The 15,759-nt window shown below is 38.8% G+C and overlaps 1 protein-coding gene across 1 annotated transcript in view; it reads left to right on the forward strand.

The window, feature by feature from the left end:
- The window catches only part of SGCZ (sarcoglycan zeta), a 1,577,608-nt gene that overhangs the window by 521,072 nt on the left and 1,040,777 nt on the right, over positions 1-15,759 (forward strand). Inside the window, exon 3 of the mRNA XM_063920867.1 lies at positions 2,314-2,385. The gene's annotated coding sequence lies outside the window, so the exon portion shown is untranslated. The remainder of the gene's footprint in view (positions 1-2,313; positions 2,386-15,759) is intronic.

Consider the following 15,759-nt stretch of genomic DNA (forward strand, 5'->3'; position numbering starts at 1 on the left):
AGTCTTGCCCATTTTGAGTAGATTGCCATGTTAGTAGGAATAAGCCAACTAGTGATGTTTCCAAAAATTCACAGTATAATTTATGTGGTTACGGCATAAAATGTGTGTTTACCAATACTGATGTAATGCAACCATCCTAAAAAGGGTCAAAATAAGCTAAGCACAGGGTGGAGAAATGCCTCAGCGATGAAGGGGAAGAAAAAGTCACATGATAACAAATTAAAACAATATGTATGGTCAAAATTTACATATGTATTTTAAAACAGATGTTTAAGAGTATTGCATTATTCTACTGTATTTGTATTTCTTAGATTTCCCATATGTGACAAATGTATATATGTGATTAGTATAGACTCTAGTAACCTCAGTAGTTTTCATATTCTTTGAAGAAACACTGGCACGGATAAACTACTGTACTTAATTTCAAGGTTTACTGATTTCAACAAAATAACTGAATAGTGAAACAGAATTGCGCATGGCATGTAACAGTGCAGCGAGGTGATCAGGGGGCTGCCCAGCTGATCAAGGAATGTTGGGCACACCCCAAAATGATGAAAATGGGAGTAGTGCAGTGAGACTACACCCTTCTCCTAAGGTCCCACCCCCTTTTCGGACACGGTCGCACCTCCGGAGTCCTAGGTTCCACTTTTCAGTCTAAAGAAGTTGGGAGGTATGCTTATACTACAGGACTAGGGTATATTTTCTACAGTGCATTAATCTGGTAAATTATCATGCATGGAATATATTTATAAAGACGCACCTACCATGCACTCTCTTATGGTTATCCAAACCTCTGTGGAGACTGGCCTCACCCCTACAAATGGACCCTACCAGTGCATTCCCATGTAGACCCTTCATATTCCATATTGCATATTAGAGCAGTAATGATAATGCTATTCGATCTAAAGGGAATCCTTTGGATAGAATTTATTTAGCATCTGTTGCATTCTGATACAGTATCCCTAGTTTCCTTTATAGAAAGTATGCATAATTATTAAGACTTCACCTTAGGTATAATGTGTGTGGTTACTGCATAAAATGTGTTTTTAACTATATTAATGTACTGTAATGCAAATGACCATCCCAAAACATTTCAAAATAGGCTTAGCACAGGGAGAAGAAAAGCCTCAGGGGAGAAAAAGGCACATGGTAATACATTAAAACAATATTTATAGGTAAAATTGATGTATGTACAGTATTTTACAACAGATGTATTCACTTTAATAATTAGCACCACAGATTTCAGCTTCTGAAAATACCTCTATATATATATATATATATATATATATATATATATATAATTCCCAAGTGCGCTATATTAGTTGAAAATTATTTACATAAATTCTTCCAGGAAAGCCCACACGGGTATAGGCTGCAGATCGGAGAATGATTGCTGTTTTTTCTGAGGTCCTAGAAAGGATATCCCCTCACCAAAAAGTCACCCAAGAGAGGCCTGAGGCCAATTAGTACCAATTTGCGATTTATTAACACAAGTTTTCATACAAAATATAAAATTGTACAAAAATAAAATGTATGAATTAAAATAATTATCCAGAATGTGATTGTGGTATATTAGATCCTCCCTCACCTTAGTAAGGTGTGAGCTAAAAAGGGAGAATCTTCACAGGTTGGATTATACACTTATGACTGACAGACCCTGACAAACAGGTCTGTCAGTCATAAGTGTGTAGTCCAACCTGTGAAGATTTTATATATATATATATATATATAGTCATTTGGTCTGGCACTCCACTCACTAAATATCTACCACTGGTGCCTTCCATATAGGTAGGATAGATGAAAAAAAGTAGGTGGCACTCAGATGGTCTTCGATACGAAATAAAGTGTATTGTCAAAAATACAAGTTATGTAGTCCGCGGGGCTACATAACTTGTATTTTTGACAATACCTTTGATTTCGTATCGAAGACCATCTGAGTGCCACCTATTTATTTTCACCTCTCTCTCTCTCTCTCTCTCTCTCTCTCTCTCTATATATATATATATATATATATACTTATAATAAATAAATAAATATATATATATATATATATATATATATACTGTATATATATAGATATATATTGATAAGAAATATATATATATATACTGATAAGAAATATATATATATATATATATATATATATATACATACACACAGTGACTCACAACTTTTCTATCTCCTAATTACTTTTATAGTGCTGAAGATTAATTAAAGTGATGGATGATGATGCTTACTACAGTAGAACCATTAGATGTGTTATCAGGACAATATTTCAGCTTTTGACATATTATTCTTTGTCATTTCTTATAGGGTGGTGGCTGAAGCTTAACTTGAAGACAAAGTACATTGGGGGCACATCTGAGCTATCACCAATGTACTGAGGTAGGAGCATACTGTATCTGTTTAATAACAGATATCACATTTTCTTTTACATTCTGCCATGGGTATTAGAACTGTGGATGCAAAAGGAAAACTGCAATGTTAGTTTCTAATAAGATTATCATAATAGTTGTGTTTCAAGAGAGATTATTCATTGTTGATTAGTATTATCTCCCCAGAACAATACGGTCTTTTGATCATATTGTTTAAACAGTGAAAAGAAGAATGCTGTAGGATTACCGTCATACTTTTTTCTTTATATATCCTGCATGTACTCTATGGGTACTATTTGTGCATGACATATGGTTATCTTTTTGATATCTCTATATACATGTATTGGACCTGCTTAAATCAAAATATATTTCTGAAAATCATGTTTTTGGTGTGTTTTTTAAGTGTAGAAACAAGAGGGGTGGGGGGGTATTTGGACATAGATTAACCTGCTGGGACTGTTATCATGGAACAACAGATGTCAGGAAGACAAAGATTTCTTTAATTATTTATTTATTGCAAAACTGTACTTTATCATGTTTGATAAAAACAGTTTATTTGTTTTTTTGTGTAAGTGTGGCAGACCAGAATATGCATTAGAGAAGTAATCATTTGTATTGTTATACATTGGTTGTCTACAGAGAGTACAATAACCTTGCAAAGTAAGACAATTACCTAATGCACAACTTTATGTGGTTAGTAGTGTAAGCACTATAATCTTTGAAACCATGTAATTATCTTCCCTATTTTAAACTTCTGCAAGAAAAGATTTAAAACTGATATTTTCTGCTTGTTTTGGAATTGCTATACATTTTATCTCTTTAGCAAAGTCTAAACTATCCCTGTCATTTACAGATAATAATATAGTTAAAGAAAAGTCATCCCTATGTAATGCCTCTGTGTTCATTTGCCGCTGTCATCTTATCTCTGTTTACCTTGTCGGTGTGGTTTTATACTGTATACTTATTGCATTTCAAATTTGCCTTCATGTCTCCCAGGAATCTCTTATTTGATTTGCTATTTTACATACTTGAGATAGAGAAAGTGAAGTAAACCATGAAAGCCAAAAGTTATGCAAACAGGACAAGTCCATTTTTTTTACAGGCCCTAGGTAAATGCTCCATGCACTAGAAATGTATGAATCCTCCAATTTAAACTTTTTACACCAGAATTAAACTTCAGCATTTGTAAACATATTATCATGCTGATCTGCTCCTATAGCCAGGTCCTTATGAGATCCTAAAATCAATTCACTTCACTTCAAACCAGACACTTCACTTCCTACCAATCACTATGCTAGAGTGTATGTAAAATATACCCATTGATATAATTTATCTGGTTAGTACCTTAATCTAGCTAAAAGTACAGAAAATAAAATTCTATAGTGACTTGGTTTGAACCACTCATTAATTATAAAATGACAATAGATTATATAATAATTTGCTACTTCTATATATGGCATATGAATGCTTATATACCCAAAGCTGTGTTGACAAATGCATACAATGTGTTGGGTGTAGACAGCGTTGTTACATCTAAGTAGGCTTACTGACTGTAGAAAGACAAAGAGAAAGGGGGTGCTCCATAGAGAATAAAAGTTTTATTAGGCAACAGATATATAAAAAACACTTCCAGTAGGAGATGCTTGTACCAAATGTACTGTACTGTAGCTACAGTACCGGCTGGATGCTGAGCATATCCAGTTTCGATAGCTTAATAAGTGTATCACTTTTTTGAAATATTGAGACTGGTATTTTTCTAAGAGAACATTATATTTATTGGATTTTTTCCTGGAAGAAGCCTGTGGGGTGGTCTCTGCGAATAGCTACTGTTTTTCCCCTTCTATAGGGAATTCTAAAAAGAACCAGCTACTTCAGATCAGATTTAGCCCCATTTTAACTCCTGCAAAGGCATACAGCACTTTATCTTTTTGACACATCAAGTAAATGTGGGGTCCATCTATGTCTAATATTGTCTGTTTAGGGTAGTATTATGGACAACTATAAATTTAAAGCCATATAATTAAGGTGCCTGAGAAATAAGCCAAACTACATTTGTAAAACTCAGATGTCCAACATTGTATCTTATAAGATTACCATGGAATTCTCTAACACTGTTGCATGGATTTGGGTTATTACAATGTATCTTTCTCTCATCATGCCATTTGAAACACTAAACATTAACACTTAATGTAGTATCCCTATTTGAGGAAAAGGGCTTTGGATATGCCCTTCTTAGGCCACACTTACCTACATTTCAAAAAGCATTTCAGAGTGTAGCATTGAAGTGGGCATATAAACACACATATAGACTGGGTATATTACAATGAGAGGAAGTACTCAAAGCTGCCACGCCATAGCAGATACAACTCCTGCTTCTATGTTAGTTATAGTACAGCTATTATGCCATTGCCTTGTTGGCCTTGTAAAGTCTTAATGACTTGTACAAAGGTTCCATAAACAATATTCAGGAAAACATTTGCAGTAGCTTTACACTTTTTGTAATACCCACTGCCATAATAATTCCATGGTATATGTAAATCCCAGTAAATCCACTACTGCACTGCCACCCACAGTTAGCGCAAGCCTCTGATATGGCTCCTGGTATTTGGCTCCAACCCCAACTCTTGGCTCTATCCCTCAGTGAGTATGATCAGATAGTGAGCAGGAGACAGAGTTGGCAGTCTCAGAGAAAGAATCTCCTTCCCCCATGGCACTGCCCATCCAATGTGCAATTAATAGGCAGAGCTTCCAGCTATAAGACCAAGTTGTGCTAAATCAACGTCCATAATGTACTTTTAGTGTGCAGCCCAAAAGCTGTTTTACTGCACAAACACCGAGTGACTATCATTCAGTTCAATGTGTGCTGACAAGGATATTTACCAAAGTTAAAAGTCAGTTACTGTATATATTAATTGTACTGTTATAAATACATTGATTTCTCTGATAGTGGCATAGAGTTCTACAATAATTTTCCTAACTAATGGTATAGGATTAATTTTCCACTTATCTTAATAAAGAAATTTGTAAGGAATGCCCATACTTTTAAAGCGGTAATCATTTATTATTATTATTATTATTATCCTTTATATGGCGCCACAAGGGTTCTGCAGTGCCCAATTACAGAGTACATAAACAAATAATCAAGCAGGAAAACCGCAACTTACAGTTGACAATATAGGACAAGTACAGGGTAAATATACATAGCTACATCAGCAGATGACACTGGAATAAGTATTAGGTGGCAGTAGACTGCTGGATTTGGTGCAGTTGAATATTATTAAAGTAAGAAAAGGATAAGCACATGAGGGAAGAGAGCCCTGCTCGTGAGAGCTTAAATTCTAAAGGGGAGGGTAGACAGACAGGGGTGAGACAGATGCGGTACATAGAGAGAGTGGAACAGAGGTTTAGGATGAGATTTGGCTGAGTTTGTATGAAGAAGTGAGCCTGTTTGAAGTTTTGTAGAGAGGTGGAGAGTCTGAGAGGGAGAGATAGGGAATTCCAGAGAAGTGGTGCAGCACATGAAAAATCTTGGAGGTAGGAGTGGGAGGAAGTAATCCGTAGGCAGGAGAGTCGACGTGCATTAGCAGAGCGAAGAGGACAGGTGGGAGTGTAAAGGGAGATAAGGTCAGAGATGTAGATGGGAGAGGAGTGGGTGAGGGCTTTGTAAGCAAGTGTGAGAAGCTTGAAATGGATTCCGAAAGGGAAGGGGAGCCAGTGAAGGTCTTGTAAGAGAGGAGAGGTGGATGTAGTGCATTTGGTGAGGAAGATGAGCCAGGCAGCAGCATTAAGTATAGATTGGAGTGGAGAGAGGTATTTGTCAGGAATGCCAGTTAGGAGGAGATTACAGTAGTTCAGTCTGGAGATGACCAGTGAGTGGATAAGAGTCTTAGTATCATCCTGGGTCAGAAAGGGTCTGATCCTGGAAATATTTTTTTAGATGAAAACGGCAGGTTTGTGAGAGGTGCTGAATGTGTGGTTTGAATGAGAGGGAGGAGTCAAGGATTACTCCAAGACAGCGCACTTGGGGGCTAGAGGAGATAGTAGTGCCATCAATAGATAATGAGATTGTAGGAGGTGAGGTTATGCGGGAGGGAGGGAAGATGATCAGCTCGGTCTTAGACATGTTAAGTTTAAGAAAGCGCTGGGACATCCAGGAAGAGGTAGCAGAGAGACAGTTGGAGATACGAGTGAGGAGAGCAGGGGAGAGGTCTGGAGAGGAAAGATAGATTTGAGTGTCATCAGCATAGAGATGATATTGGAAACCAAAAGAACTAATGAGCTTACCTAGTGAGGATGTGTAGAGAGAGAAGAGTAGAGGACCAAGGACAGAACCTTTTGGTACCCCTACAGTTAGTGGAAGTGAGGGGGAGGTAGAGTCATAAGAGGAGACAGAGAATGAACGGTCAGAAAGGTAGGAGGACAGCCAAGAAAGGGTAGTGTCATGCAGACCAATGGAGTGAAGGATTTGCAGTAGGAAAGGATGGTCCACAGTGTCAAAAGCAGCAGAGAGATCCAGTAGAATGAGTAGAGAGTAATGTCCCTTAGATTTAGCAGCATGGAGGTCATTGCATACTTTTGTAAGGGCAGTTTCAGTGGAGTGGAGAGGATGGAAGCCAGACTGGAATGTGCCAAGCAGTGAGTGTGAGGAAAGAAAGGAAGTAAGGCGGTTGTAGACAATACGCTCAAGGAGTTTGGAGGCAAAAGGGAGGAGAGGGATGGGTCGGTAGTTGGAGAGAGTGTTTGGATCAAGGTGTGATGACACATGATGACACAGCCGGCACGTTGTGTCGCACAGTGGTAAAAGACACATGGTTACTTTCCTAGCCCTGTTCCTACACATGGACTTCACCAATTGCCAATATGTTATTAGTTATATGTTAGGCAATATTGTATTATATTGTATGATGCTATTGTTACAAGGGTACAGTTATGTTTTCGATGTATATATATGAATGTATTGGTTATTGTGTTATAGTTTGTAAAATAATGTTTCCCCCATGTGACTGCTCAGATAACCTGTGTGTTTGCTGTTGGGTAGATACAGCCAGTATCAGATGTCAGGCAATACAACACTCTCATTCTTCCCCACACAATGGATTCCAGGCCACACAATCAGATTAATAAAGTAAGGTTAATTTAGTTAACATCTATTGTGGCCTAGGGGACATGCCTGGACATGTGAAAGTAGGTTTGCTCTGAAACTGTTCTGGGGGTGTCGCCTTATTGTAGGAAAGACAAAGGTTTTGATAATAGCAAACAGGGGCGATTGAGAGAGAGAGTGGCAGGAGACTGGCTAAGAAGTAATGTTCTGTCAGGAGTTCCAGGAGGGATTGTCGTGTAGAATTGGATCACAGAAGTGTGCTGAGCTGTTTATAACCCATTCTGTTCAATAAACCACTGTTGGTTTTTCATCTACCACCATGACTGAGTGATTTGGAACCCAGTATCCTCACATTTGGTGGCAAGCAGAGGGATAACTCAAGTTACAAGCATGGATGTAAGATATTACAGCAGGTTTGAAGGCAGCAGCACAATATTACAAAGACATCAAGAAGGGAGTCCTGCAAGGACTGTGTCATGGAAACAAAATTGTAATCATTACAGTGGATACCAAGGAATCCCTAATTGGAAAACTGGCTCAATGGAACTTTGAGCACCCTTGTGATAAGGAGAGAGAGACTGGCTAAGAAGTAATGTTCTGTCAGGAGTTTCAGGTGGGATTGTCGTGTAGAATTGGATCACAAAAGTGTGCTGAGCTGTTTATAACCCATTCTGCTCAATAAACCACTGTTGGTTTTTTCATCTACCACCATGACTGAGTGATTTGGAACCCGGTATCCTCACACAAGGGTAGATTTTTTAAGAATAGGAGAGATGAGTGCATGCTTGAAGGCAGAGGGGACAGTGCCTGATGAGAGGGAGAGAATGAGAAGGTGGGAAAGATGGGAACAAGCAAAAGGAGAGAGGTAGCGGAGGAGGCGGGAGGGGATAGGGTCAAGTAGGGAGGTGGTGAGGGGACAGGAACGAATGAGGGCTGTGACTTCCTCTCCAGATGCATTGGAGAAAGATGTCAGAGTTCGTGCGAGGGATGGGGAGGGTTGGTAAGGGATGGGAGAAGGCTGGTTACTGATGGTCTGGTGTGATGTGATGTCCTGACGTATGGAGTCAATTTTGGATGTGAAGTAAGTGGCAAAGTCAAGAGCAGAGAGTGAGGAAGGGAGACGAGGTGGAGGTGGGCAGAGGAGTGAGTTGAGAGTGGTAAAGAGGCGCCGGGGGTTGGAAGACTGAGAGGAGATGAGGTTCTTGAAGTATGACTGTTTAGCAAGAGAAAGGGCAGCACTGAAGGATGAGAGTTTGAGTTTGAAATGGAGAAAGTCTGCCTTAGAGCGTGATTTCCTCCAGTGTCGCTCAGCAGTACGCGAGCATTTTTGCAGATATCTGGTGCATTTGGTGTGCCAGGGTTGAGGTGTTAATTTGCGAGGGTGAATAGTGGTTGGTGGAGCAACAGAGTCAAGAGCAGAAGTAAGGGATGCATTGTATGTGGAAGTGGCTTGTTCAGGGCATGAGAGAGAGAGAATAGGAGAGAGAAGTGAGTCAAACAAGGAGGAAAGGAATGTGGTGTCAATAGCTTCAATGTTACGCTTAGTGATGGTAGCCTTAGGAGGTAGAGATGGGGAAGTCGAGAGAGATAGGTTAAAGGAGAGCAAGTGGTGGTCAGAGAGGGGAAATGGGGAGTTGGAAAAATCAGAAATATCACAGTGGTGAGTGAAGACTAGATCCAGTGAGCTCCCATTCACATGGGAGGGTGAGGAGGTCCACTGGGAGAGACCAAGTGAAGAGGTGAGGTTAAGGAGTTTAGAGGCATGGGATTGTGTGGGGATGTCAATAGGGATGTTGAAATCACCTAGGATAATGGAGGGAATGTCAGAAGAGAGGAAGTGAGGAAGCCAGGAAGCAAAGTTGTCGATAAATTTGGAAGCAGTGCCAAGGGGGCGGTAAATGACAGCTACTCTAAGATGTACTGGTTGGAAGAAGCATATAGTATGGACCTTAAATGTAGAGAATGTAAGGGATGGTTCTGGTGGTATGAGTTGGTAGGAGTAACTAGTAGGTAAAAGGACCCCAACACCACCCCCATGGCGACCCCCAGGTCGGGGTGTGTGTGTGAATGTGAGGTCCCCAGCACAGAGAGCAGCAGGAGAAGTAGTGTCAGAGGGCGTAATCCAAGTTTCAGTAATGGCTAGTATGTGTAGGGAGTTGGAAATGAAAAGGTCATGAGTGGGGACCAGTTTGTTACAAACAGATCTGGCATTCCAGAGGGCACAGGATAGGGGGTATGAGTTTGTGGGAGAGATGTGAATGAGATTATCAGGGTTGCTGTAGCGATGAGGTGAGATTAACTTTGAGGGCAGGGATGATGAGAGAGTGGTAATGGTGCGGGTGCCTGAGCTAGGAGGGGAAACTGCAGGAGGTGGGCAGGGAGGGAGGTCAGTGTGATGTGGATAGGGGTGTGGGGAGGTGACAGGGAAGGGAGAGAAGGAGCAGGGCTGAGTTGTGGGGTAGCAGGACCATGGGGCAGAGGTGAATGAAAGTGGGGTAACAGGATTGGAGGGGGAAGGAAACAGAGGGATGGAGGGGAGACAAATGAGGGGAGAGAGGAGGAGGTGTAGGAGACTAGGGGGGAAGGATAAAGATACATTATTAGGTAGACACTGAGTGATGTGGGGAGTATAAGAAAGCCTTGACATAGTGTTAAGTAGGTAAATAGGTTGAGGGAAAGTGGAAGTAGGAGAGGAGAGTGTAAGGGAATCCGAGCAGAAGAATTGCAGAAATGCAGGTGAGAAAAGCAGTGTAGGCTCAAGGGGTGTAGATTTCGTATGAAATGAGTCAAAAGCATAGATAAAGTGGGTGCAGAAATGTATCTGGAGTGTAAGAAATGAAAGGATTGTGAGAGGTTTAAGAAGCGATGGAAATTATGTTAGATGTTTTAAGTGTTTGCAGGTAAAATTGCATTGGTGCAGCTGTGCTTAAAAAACAAAATTACAATAATACAGATACAAGCATTTGTAGGTGAAATGGATGGTTTTTGAATTGTCCAAGTAAGGTAGTTCCGTGCTATTTAATCAGATGGAACAATCAGGAGGTGAGTGATCTGAGAAGTGACTCACATTTGTTATTACCTGTAGTTCTTCAGTTTTCTTTGTTTTGTTAGATTGGTGTCCTGTTTTCCTTCTTTTTCACTTCGATTGAACGCTGATAGAACGCTGCTATGTGGCAATTTTATCACGCTTTGATACAATGCACGCTTAGATAGTAAATGCACAGCCAAACGGCTTTGCACAGCCTACACCATTGAACTTAACTAGAGGACTACTACAAGTGAAACCAATAATTGAAATCTGTAGCCACACCCCACCCCCTCAAATGCCAAGCAGTAAATGACCTTACAAAAACAACCATGCATTCCACAAACATTAAACTGGGTCTATATCATTCATACCTAGCAGAATTAGCTTTGCATATACACATATAGTGCAGCAGAATATGTTGGTGGTTGTAGTCAATTGTAATTACCTAGAAGAATTAGCTTTGCATATACACATATAGTGCAGCAGAATATGTTGGTGGTTGTAGTCAATTGTAATTACCTAGAAGAATTAGCTTTGCATATACACATATAGTGCAGCAGAATATGTTGGTGGTTGTAGTCAATTGTAATTACCTATAGGTGACAAGAAGAGAAGAAACGTCAATTCACAATCGATATCGGCTGAAGATAAATTAACGCTGATAGAACGCTGCTGTTATGTGGCAATTTTATCACGCTTTGATACAATGCACGCTTAGATAGTAAATGCACAGCCAAACGGCTTTGCACAGCCTACACCATTGAACTTAACTAGAGGACTACTACAAGTGAAACCAATAATTGAAATCTGTAGCCACACCCCACCCCCTCAAATGCCAAGCAGTAAATGACCTTACAAAAACAACCATGCATTCCACAAACATTAAACTGGGTCTATATCATTCATACCTAGCAGAATTAGCTTTGCATATACACATATAGTGCAGCAGAATATGTTGGTGGTTGTAGTCAATTGTAATTACCTAGAAGATTTAGCTTTGCATATACACATATAGTGCAGCAGAATATGTTGGTGGTTGTAGTCAATTGTAATTACCTAGAAAAATTAGCTTTGCATATACTAATATAGTGCAGCAGAATATGTTGGTGGTTGTAGTCAATTGTAATTACCTAGAAGAATTAGCTTTGCATATACACATATAGTGCAGCAGAATATGTTGGTGGTTGTAGTCAATTGTAATTACCTATAGGTGACAAGAAGAGAAGAAACGTCAATTCACAATCGATATCGGCTGAAGATAAATTAACGCTGATAGAACGCTGCTGTTATGTGGCAATTTTATCACGCTTTGATACAATGCACGCTTAGATAGTAAATGCACAGCCAAACGGCTTTGCACAGCCTACACCATTGAACAAACATTTACAAAGGACACACCTGTAATGGGCCCCAAGGATCAGTGGGGCCCCAAGTATGTGCCGCTTATTGCCCAGAAAGGAATGCAAGCTGTCTTGTTCAAATAGGGCAGTGAGCTGTAGGCAATGAGGCTGCAGTCTCAGAGTGACAGGAGCCTCTCACACACAGTGCCTGTGCAGCATGGAAACATTGGGAAAAGACAGACTGTGGTGGGTGTGGGGGAGGAAAGAGAGATATGCATATTTATAAATTTGTATAAATATATATATATATATATATATATATATATATATTTATACTGACAGTTTCTTATATAGTGCTTAAATTCAATTGTGCTTTAATATGATATATGTATATATATATATATATGTGTGTGTATACATATATATATATATATATATATGTCAATATAACCTGAGGGGCACCCAGCGATATCACTGTATGTGGCCCCAAGATTTCTGTTGCCGGCCCTGGACTACCCTAAACATAACACACAAACACATTGAGCGGCACACAATGTCGATATTCTTGCAAATGTTTCAGCTGTGCACTTGTTTGAGTCACTAAAAAGATGCACTGCATATGCGTCCCACAGTGCACACAGAGGTGCAATGGTGAGATGCAGACTCAGAAATATATTGGAAAGGTATTGGGTGGTCTAGCAGTGGCTATTCAGACCCATGGATATTCACTGTGTTATGGGGGTTTTGTTTTATAGTAGATTATCTGTATGTGGTGTACCATGTGCAACCAGCTGTAGCTAGGCAATTATAGCACCTCCTTAAATCTAAAGGTAGGAGCCACCACTGCTGCAGATGATAATGAAAATAGTGAAATGCATATTAATGTTATAATTCTGGATCCTCTTTTCAATTTCATATAATTATGTATTTCTAAAAAGCTTTATACAGTAAGTGACTGAAATCTGCAAATCATTTTGGCTGAGTATCCAAATATGGTTAAATGACACTTGTAATTGCTAGAAAATAAGAATTAGTGTGATAAAAATTGTTTTTATTAATTTCTGCATCTATCAAACAACCCAATAGAGCAGCTGCTTTAATTATCCTGATCTGGTTGCTTTATTTGTGAAACCATTAACAATTATGTTTCTTGCTATGATGTTTGAACAGATATATCACAAAATGATCATAATTAACTATTCTAACACATCAAACTGAGCAAATGACAAAGTCAACATTAAATTAGCATCGTTTAGTCAGAATTTCAATGTTTTCTAAACATGATACAAAACTAGCCTTCTCTTGCAGCCATTCCACAAATTAAATTGAAATTACAGTATTCCACAAACTGTTTTCCTAGATGAAAGATAATTTTCTAATTATTAGGAAAATACCTTTGTGTTGCATGATTGAAAACTATGGGTTTCATTTTTAAAGTATAAACGCGGGTTTTCACCAAAGTGAACTAGAACAATTCAAACGATGTGGTACACACAGTGCACACAATAAATAATTATTTAAAACAATCTAAACATAAAAAAATGGAATAAAGATTAATAGTTTTAAAGTATTATTTATTGAGTCCATTGTGCAATATATCATTTCAACTCTTCTGCTTCTTTTTTTTGTGGGTAAATTCAGTGTGGTTAATTAAGTATGAAATACTCCTCTTTTCGTTATATGAATGAAGGTAGGAAATCAGAGTTATATATGTTTTATATAATATCTGGTACAGAATTTTTTTTGTGTGTCTTAAAATTTCCATCAAATTGCAAAGAAAAAGAGCAAAATGGTAACATTTCCCAAAGAATAGAACTTTTAATTGAACCATGGCAGTAGTTGGATTTCCCTTGCTTCAATAAGGAAGATGTAGATACTACTAGTTTTGTGTGCAGGGTTACTGAAATGGGATGAAGGGGTACATAGGATGAGAGTAGTGCATAGCGATATTGACACTAAGGATTCGTGGTTAGAAACTTGTTTAAGTGAAGAAGTAGTCAGGGAGAGACTATGCAAAATAAAGATTAATAAATCACCTGGCCTGGACGGACGTCATCCGAGGGTTCTTATGGAGCTTAGGTCACAACTAGTAAGACCCTTATACTTGATTTTCAATAGTTCAATTAGAGCTGGCATGGTACCAAAGGATTGGAATATAGCAGAGGGAGTGCCATTATTTAAAAAGGGATCCAAAAATCATCTGGGTAACTACAGACCGGTTAGTTTGACATCTATAGTGGGGAAAATATTGGAAGGAATTCTAAGGGATAGCATACAGGAGTATCTGCAGACTACTAAGTTTATTAGCAAGAACCAGCATGGGTTTGTGAGGGAAAGATCATGTCAAACTAACTTAGTTAACTTCTACGAGGAAGTGAGCGACAACTTGACCAAGGAAAAGCAGTGGATGTGGTCTACTTAAATTTTGCAAAAGCCTTCGATACATGGCCTCACAGGAGACTAATCATCAAATTAAAGGATCTTGGCCTAGGAAAAACTGTTTGTACATGGATAAGTAACTGGCTGGACAACAGGGTATAGCGAGTAGTGGTCAACGGGAAATCTTCAAACTGGACACCAGTAGTCAGCGGAATACCACAGGGGTCCATACTTGGGCCACTACTGTTCAACATATTTATCAATGACCTAGAATTAGGCCTGGAAAGCACAGTGTCAGTCTTTGCAGATGATACTAAACTTTGTAAGGTAATTCATTCAGAAATAGATGTGGAGTGTCTGCAGAATGACTTATCTAAATTTGAAATCTGGGCATCTAAATGGGGAATGAGGTTCAATATAGAAAAATGCAAGGTTATGTATTTCGGGACTAAAAACAAACTTGCATCCTACATATTAAACAGGGAAAGTCTAGGAGTAACAGTTTTGGAAAAAGATTTGGGGGTACTCATTGATAATAAGCTTAATAACCATATACAATGTCAAGGCACAGTAAAGAAGGCAAGTAAGGTGCTAGCGTGCATAAAACGTGGAATTGAGAAAAGGAATGAGGATGTAATTCTGCCGTTGTACAAATCATTGTTACTTCCGCACCTGTGATATTGTGTTCAGTTTTGGGCACCACTGTGTAAAAAAGATATTGGGGAACTCGAAAGGGTTTTAAGGCGAGCTACTAAATTGATTAAAGGGCTAGAGGGACTGGATTACGAGGAAAGGCTTACTAGGTTGAATATGTATACACTGGAAAAGAGGTGTCTAAGAGGAGACATTATTGATGTCTTCAAATATGTAAAGGGGCACTACAAAGAGTTAAAGAACTCTGTTTAGGACATGTGGGCACTTGTTGAGGCTGGAGGGAAAAAAAAGAGTCTGTACGTAACGGAGGGAAGGGTTCTTTACCGTTACGGCAATCAGGATTTGGAATTCCTTTCCAAAGAAAGTGGTAATGGTGGACTCTGTAAATGCTTTTAAAAAAGGATTGGATGAATTTCTGATTGAAAAGGATAGCCAAGATTACCACATTTAAATTATTTACGTTGTTAATCCAGGTGTAACATGACTTCTAGTTGTTAACTAGTCATAAAAACATTCTTCAGCAGGTACAGTAAAATCAACTCAACTTAATATAGAATACAGGTTGAGCACGATGGGCATTTTGCCTCTTTTCAACCCCAATTATTATGTTACTATGTTACTATGCATTTTAGGAAAGTTAATTGCTTTTCAGTAGGGTGTAAAAAAAATTAAAAAAAATTCCACTGTCTCTGATCTATTGGAGATAGGGTCTCATCCTATACTTATAAAGGTGCACATTTTCACCCTTTGCACTTCCACTTGTACTGTATCTGATAAATGCACTGTTCCCAATGTAAAAAATGAAAAATCTAAATATTTCAACACTCAAAAATTAAAAGTGGTGATGTTGCCCATAGCAACCAATCAGATTCTGTCTATTAT

Source organism: Pseudophryne corroboree, chromosome 1 (assembly GCF_028390025.1).
Source record: "Pseudophryne corroboree isolate aPseCor3 chromosome 1, aPseCor3.hap2, whole genome shotgun sequence".
NCBI classification, from domain to species: Eukaryota; Metazoa; Chordata; class Amphibia; order Anura; family Myobatrachidae; genus Pseudophryne; species Pseudophryne corroboree.